This window comes from Peromyscus leucopus, chromosome 1, assembly GCF_004664715.2.
Source record: "Peromyscus leucopus breed LL Stock chromosome 1, UCI_PerLeu_2.1, whole genome shotgun sequence".
NCBI classification, from domain to species: domain Eukaryota; kingdom Metazoa; phylum Chordata; class Mammalia; order Rodentia; family Cricetidae; genus Peromyscus; species Peromyscus leucopus.
The window spans coordinates 7,739,561-7,757,481 of NC_051063.1; the positions used below are offsets into that span (position 1 = coordinate 7,739,561).

Sequence of the window (17,921 nt, forward strand, 5' to 3'; positions counted from 1 at the left end):
TTGTTTACTGAGCAAAATCATAAATCACTTGTTATGTAACACTCTCATGTTATTTTGTAAAAAAACATTTAATCCTCTGTTAATGGCTCCTTTGAATTATTAAAGATTGCCTTATATTTGAACAACACTTTATACCTTATGAAAACCATATCACATACAATCTACTATGTCTCTAATAACAGCCCCCATACAAGGCAAAAAGACAAATGTCCAATAATCTTCCTTGAAAATCCAAGAGTGGTGCAGCTCTGACTCACCTGATTGCCACCCTAGTGCTATCTGGTCCAGAAAACTGCCCTTCTTGCAGTGTCTTTTGGTGCTTGTTTCCTGTGAACCTTCTAGAAATTCTTTCATGTGATAAAGAAAACTTAGAGCAGAAAATGGTGGTTTATACAGGCATTTACATGCAGGACCATATAAACTGCAAAATAATAGCTTTGTGCTTCAGCACAACAGGAATGCATGTTAGAAACCACAATGCCTGGAAATATCACTGTGTCTCTCCAAAAACAGTACAAGTCCCCGGGTGGTCAACAACTGCCACGTTTAGTTTGTTTTCTTTACAATAAGCAGTGTGGTCCGGTCTGAGTGGCCATCTCAGGAGAATGAACATTGCTGTGGAGAGGGCTGTTTAGGGTCAGTTTGATTGTGTGTGATCAGCAAGCACGTGTGTGATTACTAGAACTTTAGTACTTTTCCTATGGTATAAGCTTTGCTTTCCTTACCTCGTTTTTGCCCTTCAGAGAAGGGATCCTTTAATGAAATGGAGATCCGCCTGCCCCTTTGCGACTGCTTTTCCATTTGGTGTGCAGTCAACTGTGCATTTAATACAAACATTGCTTCAGGATTTCCCGAGCAGATAAGAAGCTGGTGTTAGGGTGCAGAGCTGAGAGAACCTGAACACAGGTAGCCCAGTGAATTTAGCTGGTGAATAATTATCATGATGAGTATAATTAATAATTATCTTGTGCCAGTGGAGAATTGTACTAATTGGTAATCTCTTCTCTTAAAAGTCCTAATATTTTATTTCTGCTTATTGCTAACTATCAAGTGGAATGTTAATGGAAACGTGGGTGACTGGTTTTGTAATAATTATTGCTGTAATCACATTCTGCAGCTAACCTCTAATTAAAATAAATCAGATGATGTAGAGAATTGGCTACAGAGTTGTGTTTCCAATAATATATCTTATTTGGAAAAATTATTTTCTCCCACAGAAAGCTTTTGAAGATCAGATTAAAAACTATATGGTTATATTGCATTTCTAAGGAGATATTTTCTGTGGCAATATGTAGGTTAATTGAATATTCATATCGTGATGTGGTTTTAGGATAAACATGCGTTAGCATGTAATAAGTGCCACCATTTTAATGGAATTATAATATTCTTTCTTTGCAATTATGCGTAGGTCAGTCTTGGATGTTCAGCGGGTAATGAATATATGTATGCAAACCTGGAATTTCTTGCTGAGTTCTTAAAAGCAATCAGAGAAATATATCCATATGGTTTTTAAAACACTAAGTTATGTGATTAAGGAATGATCATTTTTTCTTTATATCGCTGAGAATTTTCAAAAATCATATTTATAATAAGTACATAAGTTAAATATATTTATAGGAGTATATGGATATACATGCATATATGTGGGTTTATACACATATGTATATATATATATGTGTATATGAACAGATATGATCCCAAGTATCTGTCCAAATTATCTTTTGTGATAAATGATCATCACACATCATCAAGTGAAGGCACAGATGCTGGTAATAACTGCACACATGTCTATCTTCATGTCGATAGAAAGGAAGACAGAATAATCTTCTAAAATGACAAATTTGGATGATAATTGGTACTATTGCCTGATCTTGCATCACCCTAATGCACAGCCCATTTTCATTCATTTGGTCAGAAAGCCTTTTCTGGAAATGGCTAGCTAGGAAATATTTAATCTTTGTGGGTCATACAATGCATTGCAACTATTCAATTCTGTTCTAAAGCACTGGTAACAACACATAAAAGAATGTGTGGGTGTGTTCCAATATGTCTTTGCTTATTAAAACAAATGTTGGGCTATATTCAATCAATAGTACATAGTTTGACAACCGCTGATATATTAAAACCTGTTCATGAGCATTTCATGTATATCAAATGTTATTCTGAATGTAAGAAGTATAAAAGTCAATAAGAAATAATACTTCTTTTGTCATCTTCCACTCTATTAATTGCATAAAGTATTTATTGTGATATGCTAAGGGATACAATGGGGAATGAGTTTAATTTTCCTTGTCTTGTTTAGGTTCAGAGTTTGAAGAGTTAGATACTTAGGTCAGTGACAATTATTATGAGCTAGTTAACATACTGGTCATCAAAGTACCTAGAAAGTGTGAGTAGGAGTTTAGTAGTAAAGACACAAACTGTCGAGTAATTTTTCATCCAGGTGGCATCATTTTTAGATGTTCAACTATAGTTCTATTGGCAGGCAATGTGCTGTGGAAAACTCAGGCATGGTTGAGAGCCAGTTAATGTCCAGGAAGAACACCAATGCATAAGGAAGAATTAATGACAACAAGCTTGAAAAGTTGGTTTGGAGTAGACTGTGGAGCCCCTGCTTCTACCTTAAAGACTAGATTTTGTTTCTGACCACTAATGTAGAGAATATGGAGCTTTGTAGAGCATTAGAAGGCGTGAAATAGCATGATAGCATCTAATAAAAGAGGAATGGCTGTGGAGATAATACAGAAAACTGGTTGGGCAAAGAATGCTTTGAAGGACTACAAGTCAAAGCCACAGCTCTGAGTGAAATAAAACAATATTTTAAGGACCTGAGCTAGCTTGCTGTTTAGGGTTAGAGAGAATGAGAGCTTCAAGAGAATTCTTCTACACTTTAGAATCTAAAAATGCATTGAAACATCTTGGCCTGAAATAAATCATCCTGGTGAGTTAGCTTGCTGCCCAGGCTGCTGTATACAGATTATTAAAAAGTAACTAAAGTAATTGTCCCTGGAATAAATAAAGGCAATGAGACTGAGGATGAATTCAGTTTTATCTGTAATGTTTTATGATTTCTTATTTTAAAATGATTTGAATGAAACATCAAAATTAGTAGATCTATGTGGGTTTAATCTTTAATCACAGTGATATTTCTTGGAGGCAAGAAATAAATTTTCAAAATAGTTACATTTTGAGATCATACCAGTTAATTTCAAGCCAACTTTCTGTCACATGCTCTCCAAATTTGTGTTTATTTGATTTATATAATTATATAGGCATATTTTAAGTATTTAGTAAAGTATAAGTATAGATATGTTACTTAATGTACAACATTTTTAAATTAAGCATTGCTCTTCAATTGAAGGTTCAGTATAATAAGAAACTTTTAAGGTCAAATTTTGACTAGTAGTATTAACACATAACAATTAATGATAAACAGAGGTCATGAATTTGAAAAAGAACAAGAATGGGTATATGGGAGGGTTTGGAGAGAGGAAACAGAGGAGAGAAATATTGTAATTATAATCTCAAAACAAAAAATGTCAAAAAGTTGCAATTTTACTCAATAATAAGGACAATGCTTTGAAACCACTGAGGAATGATCTCATTCATAGAGTGAAGAAGATTTCTGCCTAAATCCTGGAGGATTTGGGGAATTTTGAGCACAGACAAATTAGCCCACATGAATATCAAACAAAAGGCAAAGAAACTTCTCACCAAAATCATGCCATCTGAGAAAACAGAGCAGACCCTTGAGAGAATTGAGTCCTGTACATCTGTTCGCCACTTTGCTTAACATCTCATGGAGGCAGCTCTTTGTTTTCTTCCCTTGGAGATCATGCAGGAATCAACTGCCAAGCATGCCTTACACCTCCATGCCATCTAATTATAGCCTGCAACACTCCAGAGTGCTGACGGTGCTGAGCTATTGACTCTTGACACTCTCTAAAGCTCTTAATTATCTTTTCACATAAGCCCCTTTCAGACCTGTCAACTTCTTTGTATTGTTTATGAAGAGGGAAAAAAAAGCATACGAAGATTTCAGGACTATAGGCCTATGCAGTCAGAGCAAGCTCACAGTTAACCTTTGAGAGCACTCCTCTCTGTGCTCACATACAGACAAGATGCAGCGACTGTCTTGATTCCAGTTTTCAGTAGGAATGAGTAAACTTAGGCAAAGTGAAGTCTAACTTTAATCAACATGGCCCTTAAGTCACTGTTAACCTTTTCTTCATTCAAATGTGTATCACACACATGCACACACAAGTGTATAATACAAATACACGTAGACACACCAAACCTATAAACAACGATTAAAATAGCTTGTAGAATTTTGTTCAAACCTCATTTTTTTATTTTTTAAAAAATATTATCATTATTTTATGTGTGTGCCTGATGTGTATGTGTGAGCACACATGGCACGGCATTTGTGTGGAGATCAGAGGACAACTTTGTGTAGGCATTCCTCTCCATCCACCTTTACCTAGGCTTCAGAAATTGAACAGAGGTCACCAGACTTTTACATCAAATGTCTCCCCACTGAGCCATCTCATTGACCCGCAAACCTCAGTTTTGAACTCATTATGTGATTAGGAAATTTCTAAGAATTTTCCTTGGCTGGTGTGAGTAGTTACAGTCAAGTTAAGTATACCGCTCATGCCTTCAACCATGCCAGGCCTTCGATTCTAATTTCATTCTTTTCCTCACTTGTTCTTTTATGCATCTTCACCTTGTTGAAATATGCAAGCAAACAGAATCAAATCTGATACTAAAATGAACAGTACAGATTATGAAACATTTCTTATTAAACAGGAAAACGGGAAACTCAGCAAATGTTCAGGAACACGCATACCAAGTGTTTAGGCATAGAAGTGTAAGTGGGAACAGGAGAAAGAAAAAGAAAAGTCAGTGGTCAGGGAACACTCAGCATTTAAAAGGCAAGGTCATGGTTTTTGAATTGTAGGATAGATTTTAATTCAAACATGTTTTCTCTCAGATGGTGGTTTTAATTCCATTTACCAGAGACAATGTTTTAAAACATAGCAAGAAACCTTATCTAAATTAGCAGTGTTAGTAATAGACTCCAGAATAAAATCCAGGTCCTTTCGATGGCCAAAGCAAGACCCTCCACATAGTAGAAACACTATATAAAGTAAAAGGTTCCATGCAGACTGAGGTCAGGGCAGAGCTCAGTGTCTCATTGTGTGCTCCTAAACATGTTATCTTGATCCCAGGAAATAAGTTTCTAGTCAGTAAATTTAAAAGGATAGCACGTACGTACACACATAAGCTTGCTACAAAGTCCAAATGTGGAAATCCATGTAAAGAGCATGCAACACTGACTTCCATGGTTTTGAGCCTTACAGCTTTCATCAAAATCTTGCTGGGATTAAAAAAAAAAAAAAAAAAGACGCAGAAGCATACATGAATGAAATTCCAAAGAATAAAGTTTTTAAAGGACACAGAAATCACAATAAAGTGACCAAACTAATACACCAACTCCAGTCTTATAATTGCATCAACAGTTGGTTTCCGAATAAAGATAAACCTCATCATCATAATAACGACTATGCTTACTCATATTACACTAAAATAAGAAAAGAGGACCTGGGTTCCATTCCCAGCACCCACATGACAGTTCACAGCTATGGAATTTCAATCATAGGGGATCCAGCACCATCTTCTGGCTTCTGCTGGTATTACATAACATGGCCATAGACATACGTGCAGGCAAAATACCAATATACATATAATAAAAAATAAAAGGCTTTAAAAAAATCAAATCACAATTTTAAGAGTGGATGCCAAATTCTAACATTGTCATAATTGCTTGCTTCTGAAAGATATCTTTTATGAAAAGCAGAGAGACATCAGGCACATTCTAGTACTGCTGGGTCCAGATGGTCCGCAGTTCCTCTTTCCAGCACAAATTCTGACTCAGATGTCATCCAGTGACTGCAGAAAACTTCAGGCATAATATAAAGCCTAGGAGGAATGTCCTCCAGTTCAAACCAACTTCACAAGGCCATTTAAGAGCAGAAGAAAAACTCAGATAAAGGAGTCAAAGATATTTTGCTCAAACTCTGCTTATAATATACTATCTCTAGTAGCTATCTTAACAATATATAAAGAGCAGTGTGGAAAATAAAAATTATTCATTCTTGAAGTAAGCCCAAAGTCTTATGTCTCTTTCTACCATCACCCTCCTTCCCAGGTTCCTGTGATGCCCACAGCCAACAGTGGTACTGGCTATGGCTTACAACCACTTCTTAACAACTTTCTAAAAATAGTGCCTCCAACAAGCTACTTTTTGTGGTGTTAAGTAGATTGGATTTATAGAGACTGTGGTATAAAAAGGTCTATGAGAATATAAATAATACCTGGAACAAGCAGTAAACCAGATATATACAGTTAAGGTCCACAGAAGGAACTGGAAGTTATTCATCTCACAAATGAAATGTTTTAACATTATATCTCAAATAAATGTTGCAGAATTTAGAATGAGTTTAATTTATTTTTATTGCACACGTGAATTGGTGTTTTGCCTGCTTGTATGTCTGTGTGAGTTTGCCTGATTCCTTGAAACTGGAGTTACAGTTGGAGCTGCCACATGGGTAATGGAATTGAACCCAGGTCCCCTGGAAGAGCAGAAAGTGATCTTAACTGCTAAGCCATCTCTCCAGCCCCTAGAATGTGTTTTCTTATGGAAACAAGATCATTAATAGTAGTAATGTTTTGAGATAAGTCTCAACATATTTGTTTTCTGGCTTCTGCTGGTATTGCATAACATGGTCATAGACATACATGCAGGCAAAATACCAATTTTGCAATGCTCATCACATGGAGAATGGTATAAAGAAACAGGACATGAGGATAGTTTGGATTGATTCTACTTGTTGAGAGAACTTATTGTAGGGTAATTCAAAGCTTATTTAAGTGTACATATTGAACTTATATAATTCACTTTGATACAATGAAAATTCAATATAACCATTTAAGGGGAAAGAAGCCCAAGAAGAGTTAATGGAGCCCCTTGTTTCTCCTGCCTCAAGCATTACATGAAAGAAAGGAAGATTGTCCATTTCAATGCCTCTTATCAGTAGCAAAAGTCGCTAAATAAAACTTATAGAGGTCTGAGTTTAAATTAAAAGACTTTAAATTGTCATTTCTATCTAAAACTTGATCTAAGCTATAATCAACATATTTTCCAAAGAATTGGTCTTGTCCAGAATTTTAAAACTGATAGCACATTTTTCTTTTCTTTTCTTTTCTTTTCTTTTCTTTTTTTTGTTGTTGTTGTACAATAATTTATTGAGACCCCTCCCTTCAAGCCTTTGCAATCTAGAGGTCACTTTCTCTGCTTGTAGATCTTTTCTGCTAGTTCCAAGAAGATAGCTGGGGGCAGGGGCACAGAGTACTGTTCTATGAGGCTCCTCAGGCGGCTGTGACTATCTTCCTCACACTTGAGGAACAGGGATGGCAGATCCAGTGCTTCATACAATGGTTTCACCTGCCCCACCTTCTCTGGGTCCTTCTGCCCATAATTCTCCTCTAAGATCTGGCGCTGTTGTGGAGAGGCTCCTTGCAGACCCTGAACCACCAGCCAGCTGCATTTCTTGTCCTGGATGTCGATCTTTCCAGTCACTCTGGGGTAACCATGGAAATCAAGATAGTCATCCTGGATCTGAAAGGACTCGCCCATCTCCACCAGGATCTTCATGGCATTGGCATGCTCCTTCTCCCCATCAATGCCAGCCATGTACATGGCAGTTGCGACAGTACTTGACAACAGATTTGTACCTCTTTTCAGTGTATCTACCAAGATCCACATGGCCCTGGGGGGCTGTGATGAGGTCGAGAGTCTGCCCAGACTCCATTGATAAGAACTCTGCCGAAAGAGCTCCAGCATGTTCAGGCTGTAGGGCTGCTCCCTGCGGTAGAACTTCAGCAGGTGGTAAGATGCAGGCTTCTAGAAGCAGAGGATCGTTGATGGCATCCAAGCCTGTGCCTGGCTTCTGATACCAGCAGATCTGTCCACGGCGAGTGAGGGAAGATGATGCCATCTGACACAAAGAAAAAGCCTGGAGCAGTTCTACACACCAGCCCACAGTTAGGGCCCGCTGAAGACTCTCGGCGGTCTGTTTCCTCGGCTCCACCAGCTCCTGAAATACTCGGAGCACTGTCAAACCCCGATTGTACTTGCCTCCCACAGCATTGTACTCTAGGACCTTCTTGAGCTGGGTAAATGATAACGCCTGTCTCTGGGTAGCCTAGTTCATCCTCAGTCAGCACCTTGACGATCTGGGAGAAGTGCTGGATGAAATTCTGCCTTTCTTGATTATGAGCATCCAGTTTCTGGTTCCCGTACATTGTGAGAGAGAAGCAAAATGCTCTGTTGCTTAACGTGAGTTCTCCTGGGGTGATAGCACATTTTTCAATGATGATCTCCTTTGATTTTTACTAAGCTGGGTTCATTTTGCAGGACGATTAAAAAGCAAGAACATTCAGATGGGGATCATTTAGTATCATCTCCAGGTATTTCTGACAATCAACTTTTGAAATTTTTAAAAATTATATGATATTATACAAAAAAGATCCTAAAGACTCACCCAGGAAACTTCTATAGCTAATAAAAATCAGTTGTCTTCCTATATACAAATGAGAAGAATATTGAGAAAGAAATGAGGGAAACAGTACCTTTAGCAATAGACTCAAATATATATATATGTATATATATAATGAGATATATCTAACTCAGAAAGTGAAAGCCTTGTTTGATAAGAAACTTTAAGACATTAAAGAAAGACAGAAATTGAAGAAGACAGCAGAAGATGAAAATATCTCCTATGATCCTGGATTTGTAGGATTAATATTGTGAAAATAGGCATCCTTCCAAAAGTAGTCTGCAGGTTCAAACACAATCCCCATCAAAATTCCAACACAATTCCTCACAGAAATTCATATGGAAACACACACCCCACCCCACCCCCACACACAAACACACAAACCAAAATAGCTAAAACAATTATCCATAATAAAAGAACTACTGAAGGATTCACCATCTTAGATTCCAAATTGTTTATAGAGCTACAGTAAAAAGGACAGAATGGGATTGTCATAAAAATATTAATCAGAAATAGTAATCAATGAAATAGAATTGAAGACCAAGACATAATTCCAAACACCTATGGACATCTGATTTTTTTAAAGCCAGAAATATGCATTAAAAAAAGGGCAGTGTCTTGAACAGATGGTGCTAATCACATTAGATGGCTGAGTGTTAAAGAATGAAAATAGACCCATATTTGTCATTGAGCACAAAACTCAACTCCAAAGGGATCAAGGACCTCACGGAAGTCTGGGTACACTGAATCTGATAGAAGAGAAAGTAGAGAATATTCTTGAACTCATCAGCAGGAGAGGACTATCTGAATAGGACATTGAAATAACAATACAATAAGAATAATAACTAATAATAATGCATGAGACATCATGAAGCTAAACACTTTAGTCCAGCAAAGGTACACACCATCATTCAAGCAGAGAAGCAGCCTACAGAAGAGGGAATAAACTTTACCAATTACAAATGAGATAGATGGTTAGTATCTGGAATTTATAAAGAGTTTTTTAAGAACCTGAATATCAAAAAAAAAAAAACCAATTGAAATATGAGGTAGAGAACTAAAAAGAGAATTATCAAAAGATGAAACATAAGTGGCTGAAAAATCTTTTTTAAAAAATGTTCAACATCCTTAGCCATCAGGAAACTGCAAATTAAACTACTTTGAGATTTCATCTTACTCCAGTCAGAATGACCAAGATTAATAAAACAAAGTACAGCACATGCTGGGGAGGATGTAGGGAAAGGGAATAGTTATCCATTGTTGGTAGGAGTGAAAACTGGTAAAACTACTATGGAAATCATTATGAAGAGTTCTCCAAGGAAAAAAGAAGCCAAGAATAGATCTACCACAAGATCCAGCTATTCCACTCAAGCATATACACAAAAGACTCCATGTCCTACTACAGAGATACTTGTTCATCCATGTTCATTACTACTGTATTCATAATAGGCAGAAATTGGAAACAGTCTAGATGTCTATCAACTGATGAATGAATGGTGAAGATGTGGTACACTGACACATGGAATACTATTCAGTTGTTAAAAATGAAAATTTAAGGTAAATAGATGAAGTTAGAAACAATCACTCTGACTGAGGTAACCTAGATTTCAAAAGACAAATATTTCATGTCTTCTCTTACATGGGGATGTTAACTTTTAAAATTCAGATATGTGCATTTCAATCCAAACAATTACAGAGGTTAGGTGGCTAATGAGGGACCATGGGTGAGGGTGAGATCCTCAAAGGAAAAGGAAATAGAATATAGAGATATAAAGAAATAAAGGGGAAACTAGAATGAGACGGATTAAATAAGTAGAGGGGTGGTAGAGGATAGAATATGCAGAGGGACAACAAATACTAAAGGCTTTTTGAAAAGCCACAAGGAAACTTACCAATATAGATGCTTCCTAAAATATAGACATGTATGAAAAGAATATAAATGAAGTCGCTACATGATGGATGCTATTCTATCAACCAGAAGTGTTATTCCACCAAATAAAAGCTCCAGTGCCAGGATACACTGAGTCACTGGCCAGAGATCCCATGGATCTCTTTGTATCAGCTGTCCCAACACAACCATCCCAGGGGCTATTGGTTACTCTCCACAATCTAATGCTAAGTCCTTATTGCTGAACAAACAACTTTGTCATCAAGCATTGGGAAATTGAGTTGGTGCCCAACTAGAATCTCTTACCTATAAACAGAGGTTTTTCTGTCCTGCCCGGTCCCACAGCTCCTTTTAAAATAATCACTCAGAGGCTTAATATTAATTATAAACTATTTGGCCTATGGCTCAAGCTTATTACTAACTAGTTCTTACAACTTAAATTAACCCATTTCTATTAGTCTATGTTTTACCACCTGTCTTATGGCTTTACCTGTATTCTAATATATCTTGCTCCTCTGGTGGTTGGCTGGAGTCTATCAGACTCCACCTTTCTTCTCCTATATCTCTGCTTGGATTTCCTGCCTGGCTATATCTTGCCTTGCCATAAACCAAAGCATCTTTATTTTTCAACCAATGAGAGCAACACATATTCAAAAAGTACAGAAAGACATCTCACAGCATTTCCCCTTTTCTGTCTACTTAAAAAGGAAGTTTTTAACTTTAATATGGTAAAATTACATATAACAAAAGAATTAGCAAGCAAGAATTATAGTTACAATATCTAGCCTATTTGTATTTAGCAAAATTAAAAAAAAATACTCATCTATTCTATTTTTGTAAGTCTAAAGTTTCATGTCTAATTTACCTTTTATCATAGCTAAGTAAAATTATAACTATGTAGTCTTCAACTCCATCAAAGACTCCAGAAGGATATAATATTACCTGAGTAAACAGGAAGTGCATTGCAAGTAACTTCCAAAACTCTAGAGATGACAAAGACATCTAGCTGTCTGGACAGTCATTCAAAGTTCTTCTGCAACACTGGGGCCTCTGTCTCAGCCTATCAGCCTAGAGTCTCCAGCAGACTTTTTAGTAAAACAGGAAATTTGAAGGACTGTCCCCCCCATCTATTTTGGAGAAATTCATCAATTGCTTTCCTCTGTGTCCTGCAGAATGTCTGGCAGTTTCCTCTGTAAAGGAATTAGAAGAACCATCCCACCTTGTTTTGGCAAAGTTGAATGGTTATTTTCATATGGGTCCTGAATGTCCAGTTTATACAGCATACTGTCAAGCAGTCCAGGCAAGAGCAGTTTCTTGCCCAAATGGCTAGCCTTGCCACATTGAAAGCAAACTCCATAAGGAGTTTCTTCGATGCCCATTATCTCTGAAGTGAATTGGTGCTGCCAGGAGCAGATGTGTCTCATTGTCATGAAAAGCCCTATGTTAACAAAACATTTTAAATGCCATATTCTATAGGTCTTTGAAGTATTTTAAGATCATTTATCTAAAATATATCTCTATATGATCCTGAAAACATACATAACAAATCTACAATTTGATTGTTATAGATGACTAACTACTAACCTATGTTTTTGATTATCCTAAATAGTCTATAATAATAGCATTTAAAATTTAGAACTTTACCTTATATTTTAAGTGAACTACATAGGTACAATGCCTTAAACAAGTGTAGAAACATATATACTTATGTTGTAACAAAAGTAACCTTAAATTTGTATCAATATACAAAAATCCTTTAAACAAGAATAGAAACATATATACAGTATAACAAAATTAACTTTAAATTTGTATCACTATACCAAAATCCAGGCTAATTCAAAATATCTGAGATTGATAGGTGTCTTTTTATCATATAGTCTTATATTCCCCTAAATCATTACAAATATCCATAACCCACCAAATAACAAAAGACCATCCATACCCCCCAACTCTTGGGAATGTGGGTGTAGTTTTCTCCATAATGCTTCCTGCTGTCTGTGGGTGAAGGCATCCCCAAGAGTCCCTGAGAAAATTTTGAGATAATGACCAAGTCCTGGAAAGATCAGCAATAACCTTTGTTGATAGATATCACCTGTCAAGATTTAGGAGGTCTCTTTTGCTCAAACCTGATCCATATTATTCCTGTAGGAATCCATAACCTCTCATCTTCTGTGGGAACAAAACTAAAAAGCATTTTTGATTTCCATTTGACAAATATATTTTTTGGCTTCTTTTTTTTTTTTACTTTTTTTTTATTTATTTTACAATACTATTCAGTTCTACATAATAGCCACAGATTCCCTTGTTCTCTCCCTTCCTGCCCCCCTCCCCTTCCCGCCAGCCCACTCCCCATCCCCACCGCCTCCAGATCAAGGTCTCCCCCAAGGACTGGGATCGACCTGATAGACTCAGTCCAGGCAGGTCCAGTCCCCTCCTCCCAGATTGAGCCAAGCGTCCCTGCATAAGTCCCAGGTTTCAAACAGCTAACTCATGCAATGAGCCCAGGACCTGGTACCACTGCCTAGATGCCTCCCAAACAGATCAAGTTTTGGCTTCTTTTTTAAAGTTAAGGCATTCCTAAAATATTTAGATTGGTTTAATTTAGCAGTCCATTTCTCAATCTTATGTCTTTTAGCAGCTGTCTTTTGCTTTTCAGCAATCAAAAACAAAACAAAACAAAATCAACACAATAAAATATAGGATCCAGACTCCCTGTGTATTCCATCTCTATGTGACTATTCTTTTTTATTATTTTATTTCTCTCTTTAAAGACTTTATCATATTATTTTGGAAACTATTCTTTTCTATAGCTGTGATACCATTTTTTCCACTCTCTCCCAAGCCTATGTACATTTTAAACACATTGTAACCCATTTAGAGGGTATCTTTTTGTCTGGACCTCTTACACTGTATATCTGTATTTTTTTTTTTTTTTTTTTTTTTTTTTTTTTTTTATCGCTAGAGTCTTTAAACTGCTAAGTGGGCCTAGGACCAAAGTGGCAGCTTTGGCTGCTGGTTCCATCCCTCTTGGGTACATCCAACATAGTGGAGGTACCAATGAGAGTCATGCTTACCTCCCTCCCAATTCTGGGGTCCATGCTGCCACCAAGTAGCATGCAGCTGTGTTCTTAGGCCTACAGCTGTGCTCTTAAGACCATAGGCAGCAGCTGGGAGAAACCTCTTTGTATCAAGCCCTGAGAGACTGTGCGAGTCCACCATGTTCAGCTGAAGCCCACCATGGCCAGGGGATGTAGTTCTGTACTACAGCCTGCAATGAGAGACATGAACTATGAAGCTGTGCTTGGGTAATTTCTGTATGTCTAGACACCCTTTTTCAAGCTTTCTCAGGCTTTACATAGATATATGTGTACTGTGTTGGCGCCAAATGTAAACGGAAGCTTTTCTGTCCCACCAGCACTCCCAAATACCTAGCTGCCACTTCCCAAATAATTGACCTGGAGGCTTAATATTACTTATAAATGTTTGGCTGATGACTCAGGCTTATTACTAACTAGCTCTTACAACTTAAATTAACCCATTTCTATTAATCTATGTTTTGTCACATGTCTTGTGCTTTAACTGTGTTCTAATACATCTTGTTCCTCTAGTGGCTGTCTGCAGTCTGCCAGACTCCACCCTTCTTCTCCTATATCTCTGCTTGGATTTCCTACCTAGCTATATCCTGCTTTGCCATAGGCCAAAGCATCTTTATTTATCAATCAATGAGAGTAACACATATTCACAGCACACAGGAAGACATTCCACAGCATTCACCCTATTGACTAGCAGTCATGGTGCTAGAAGGTACTTTGCATGCTACTGGAGGAGAAAAGTAACTATCAGTCTCACCCAACTATAAACCCTGTTCTGCACAACATAGACCTGCAAGCAACACATACTAGTACAGTAGTGGCACAAATGTTATGGAAGTAACCAAATGCTTTTTAAAAAATGGATTTAAGGCCCACTCCATGAGATATAACCCATACCTGACACTACTAAAGTGTTCGAGAACCTGAGACTAGATAGGTCTTGGGTCCTATGGGAAAAGCTTTTACTATTATTCTCCTAAAGGCAATAAAATAACTCCTAATGTCATATTGTTATGCCTATAGGTCAGAGCATCACTCAGCTTTCATAAGAGACATTTCTTCATACAGGAGATAGTAATTAAAATAAATAGGATGTCTTTATTATATCCCTCAAGGTTCAAGAGCCTATGCAGAAAAAGAAACAGAAAGATGGCAAGAGCCAAAGGTAGTGGATGACTCTAAGAAAATAGTATTTTCCAGATGAAACAGGACTGATGTGACCCCACAAAGACTGGCACCAGCACACAAGACCTGCACAGATTCAAACCAGATAAAAATCCCAGCACTGAGAAAGGAAATTGGACACAAAGTCTCACACCTAACCAAAACACTGTTTGCAATTGATGTTCTGGAGAAAGGGAAATCAGTGCTCTCCAATGGAGCGTCATTAAATATTAACCACACTCCAGGGAAGACCCATGCACAGGAGCAGTTGACCCACACAAAAGGGCCTCTGAGTGTTTTATTTGTTTGGTAGCATTTTTGTCTTATTTGTTTATTTTTATTTTAACTTTTTGTTTCTTCTGATGTTGTTGTTTAGAGAGAGGAAAAAGCATGAAGTTGAGGAGGGAGGGAGGTATGGAGGATATGGAAAGAAAGAGTTGGGAGAGGGGAAAGAATATAAGCAAAATATATTGTCTGGAAATTTTTAAATAAAAATGTAGTTAAATTTTCCAAAATAAAAATATGGATATACAAAGATTGAAACATTATACAAACAAAAGTTATAGTTGGTTTTAGCAAATTCCTTGAATGTGATCTTTGAGTATTGGAAAATCACTCATAGATCAAATTACTCTTCTCAACCTACCTCAAAAAAGTCATTATTTAATTATAAAATGCTTCTTATCTGAATTAGAATACCAATTTTGTCTTTGCTATCAACTCACGTAATTAAGACACAATTCATTAAGAGCATTTTACTAGCTATATTCACAATATCATTTAGAAGTTACAACCCATAACCCCCTCACACTTAATTGGTACAAACACACCCTTGAACAGAATGCCCTATGGTCTATTATGTTAATTTAAGGGATTAAAAAAAAAGAAACACTGACATGATTGCACATTTATTATGTTTATAAATATAAAAAATATTGTGTGTACTTTTATTATAAATATATAAGCTTTTATCATAAGTATATGTGTGTTCTTTATTATAAACATAATTAGTATAATGTATATTACAAATACATACTTAGAAATATGTCTTAAATATGTATGAAATACATTTTAAAAGCAGGGCTTATCACCATCTCCTTGAGATATTAATGCTGTGACTTTTTAAGTTTGCAGAATAAGGACAGAGTCAGTAAAAATGCAAAACTGTTTTCTGCTGTTCATTTGTTCTATTCTGACTCACCAGGCTCTTTTTTTATCCCCTTTCCACTGCCCTTCTCTTTTTTCTCTCCCTGTCCTTTGTGAGGACATGGGCCATGAACACAATTTCATTTCCTCCACCTATTCAATTGTCTGGTCTTAGAGCACTGGAGTTGATTGAACACAGACTGCCTCCAGTTTGAAGTCTCCACTTAATTGTCTAACTTTAGCAAATCATTCAACCTCCTGTTGTTATAGTTTCCTCGCCTATAAAATGAAGTAAATAATACAACTTCTTGTAGCTGGTATTTTTTACTCTTTTGGTTCTTTGGGGACCTGCCACCCAGCTCCCAAGCAAATACACATGGAGACTTATTATTACTTATAAATGCCCAGCCTTAGCTTGGTTTATTTCTAGCCAGCTTTTCTTAAATTATCCCACCTACCTTTTGCCTCTGGGCTTTTATCATTATCCTATATGCTTTTCTTTACTTCTTACTCCTGGCTGGCTGTGTAATTGGGTGGCTGACCCTGGAGTCCTCCTCCTTCTCTGGCTCTTCTTTTCCTTCCAGATTTCTCCTCCTGTTTATTCTCTCTGCCTGCCAGCCCTTCCTATCTTTTCTTCTGCCTTGCTATTGGTGTTCAGCTTTTTATTAGACCATCGGGTGTTTTAGACCAGCAAAGTTAACACAACTTCACAGAGTTAAACAAATGCAACATAAAAGAATGCAACACATCTTTGCATCATTAAACAAATATTCCACAGCATAAACAAATGTAACACATCTTTAAAATAATAGTCTACAACAACTTCTCATGGCTGTTGTGAGGCTGAGGCATTTTTTCTATTTAGGTGCTAAATGGTGGAGACTATGTCATCTCTGATGATACCTGCAAGTTGTTTTACCAGATCAATTCCAATTCATTACAGATTTCTAACTCACTGAAAGTTATGGGGAAAATTATTCAATTGACAATAGTATCCATGCAATAGTTTATCACAGATCCAGAAATCTTTGTGTAGATACAGTTTTTCAAATAATACATATCCTGTTTACCACTAAGTCACACAACAGTCTCATTTCTCTGGCAATGAAAACCAATTTTAGGAAGTCAAGTACTTTTCAAAATATTCCTGAGAAGCAAAGGAAATTAGAATTCAGAAATTTAAGTTATTAGTCTTCTTCTTTAAGACAGTTTCACTATGCAGCACAGGCAGGCCTCAAACTCGGGATTGTTCTGCCTCAGTTGCCCTCCTAACTGCTTGTACCACACCCAGTTTACCTTAGTCTTTGTATCTGAGATCAAAACTTTCATGTTGGCAAGTTCACATTTTAGTCATTAACTCCTTCCCCAAACCAACTCAGGGCTGTACTCTCAATGAAAACTCTTCAGCCATGCTTTGTGAAAAACAAAGATCAAACCAACCTTGCATACCTTGGGTAAACATAATGAAGCCTGTCTGTGCTTCAAGCTTGGTTTCCAGATCTACTGCAACTTGAATAGAGGAACTGGTCTGCTGGGAATCTTCCAGCTTCCTTTGAAATGGATGGAGAGCTATTTCTGATTGTGATGTATTCCACATTTCCAGTGTTGTGAAAATGTCTGGTATGAGGCTCTGAATCCAAATCCCAACTCTCAAATGATATTGCATTTGCTTCTTCTTGATTCTTAAGCTATTTCATTTTCTTAACTGAATTTTCTTGGGTGAGATGACAAGTTTTAAATCATTTTTCTCACATCTGAGGTCAGAACAAATGGAGCAGCCATCTCCATGTCAGTGGGATCTGTGGAGCAACCGCAGCTGGATTTCTGGGATCCTTAAAGTGACCACAGCTGGATTGCTTCCCCATTTTGGATTCAGAAGAAGGACCTGGGTCTGTCACTAATTTGGCACTTCCCTGAAAAACTTCTGCTGGCAAAGGATTAGATGTTATTTTGTTTTGTTCCACAGACTTTTATTGTCTTTTAAATATAGCCGACTTCCTCTCCATGAAC

General features: G+C 37.0%; 1 pseudogene; it reads right to left on the reverse strand.

Annotated features, from left to right (window-relative positions):
* Window positions 1–7,345: 7,345 nt before the first annotated feature.
* Window positions 7,346–8,435, reverse strand: LOC114684295 (annotated as a pseudogene).
* Between the last annotated feature and the right edge of the window lie 9,486 nt (window positions 8,436–17,921).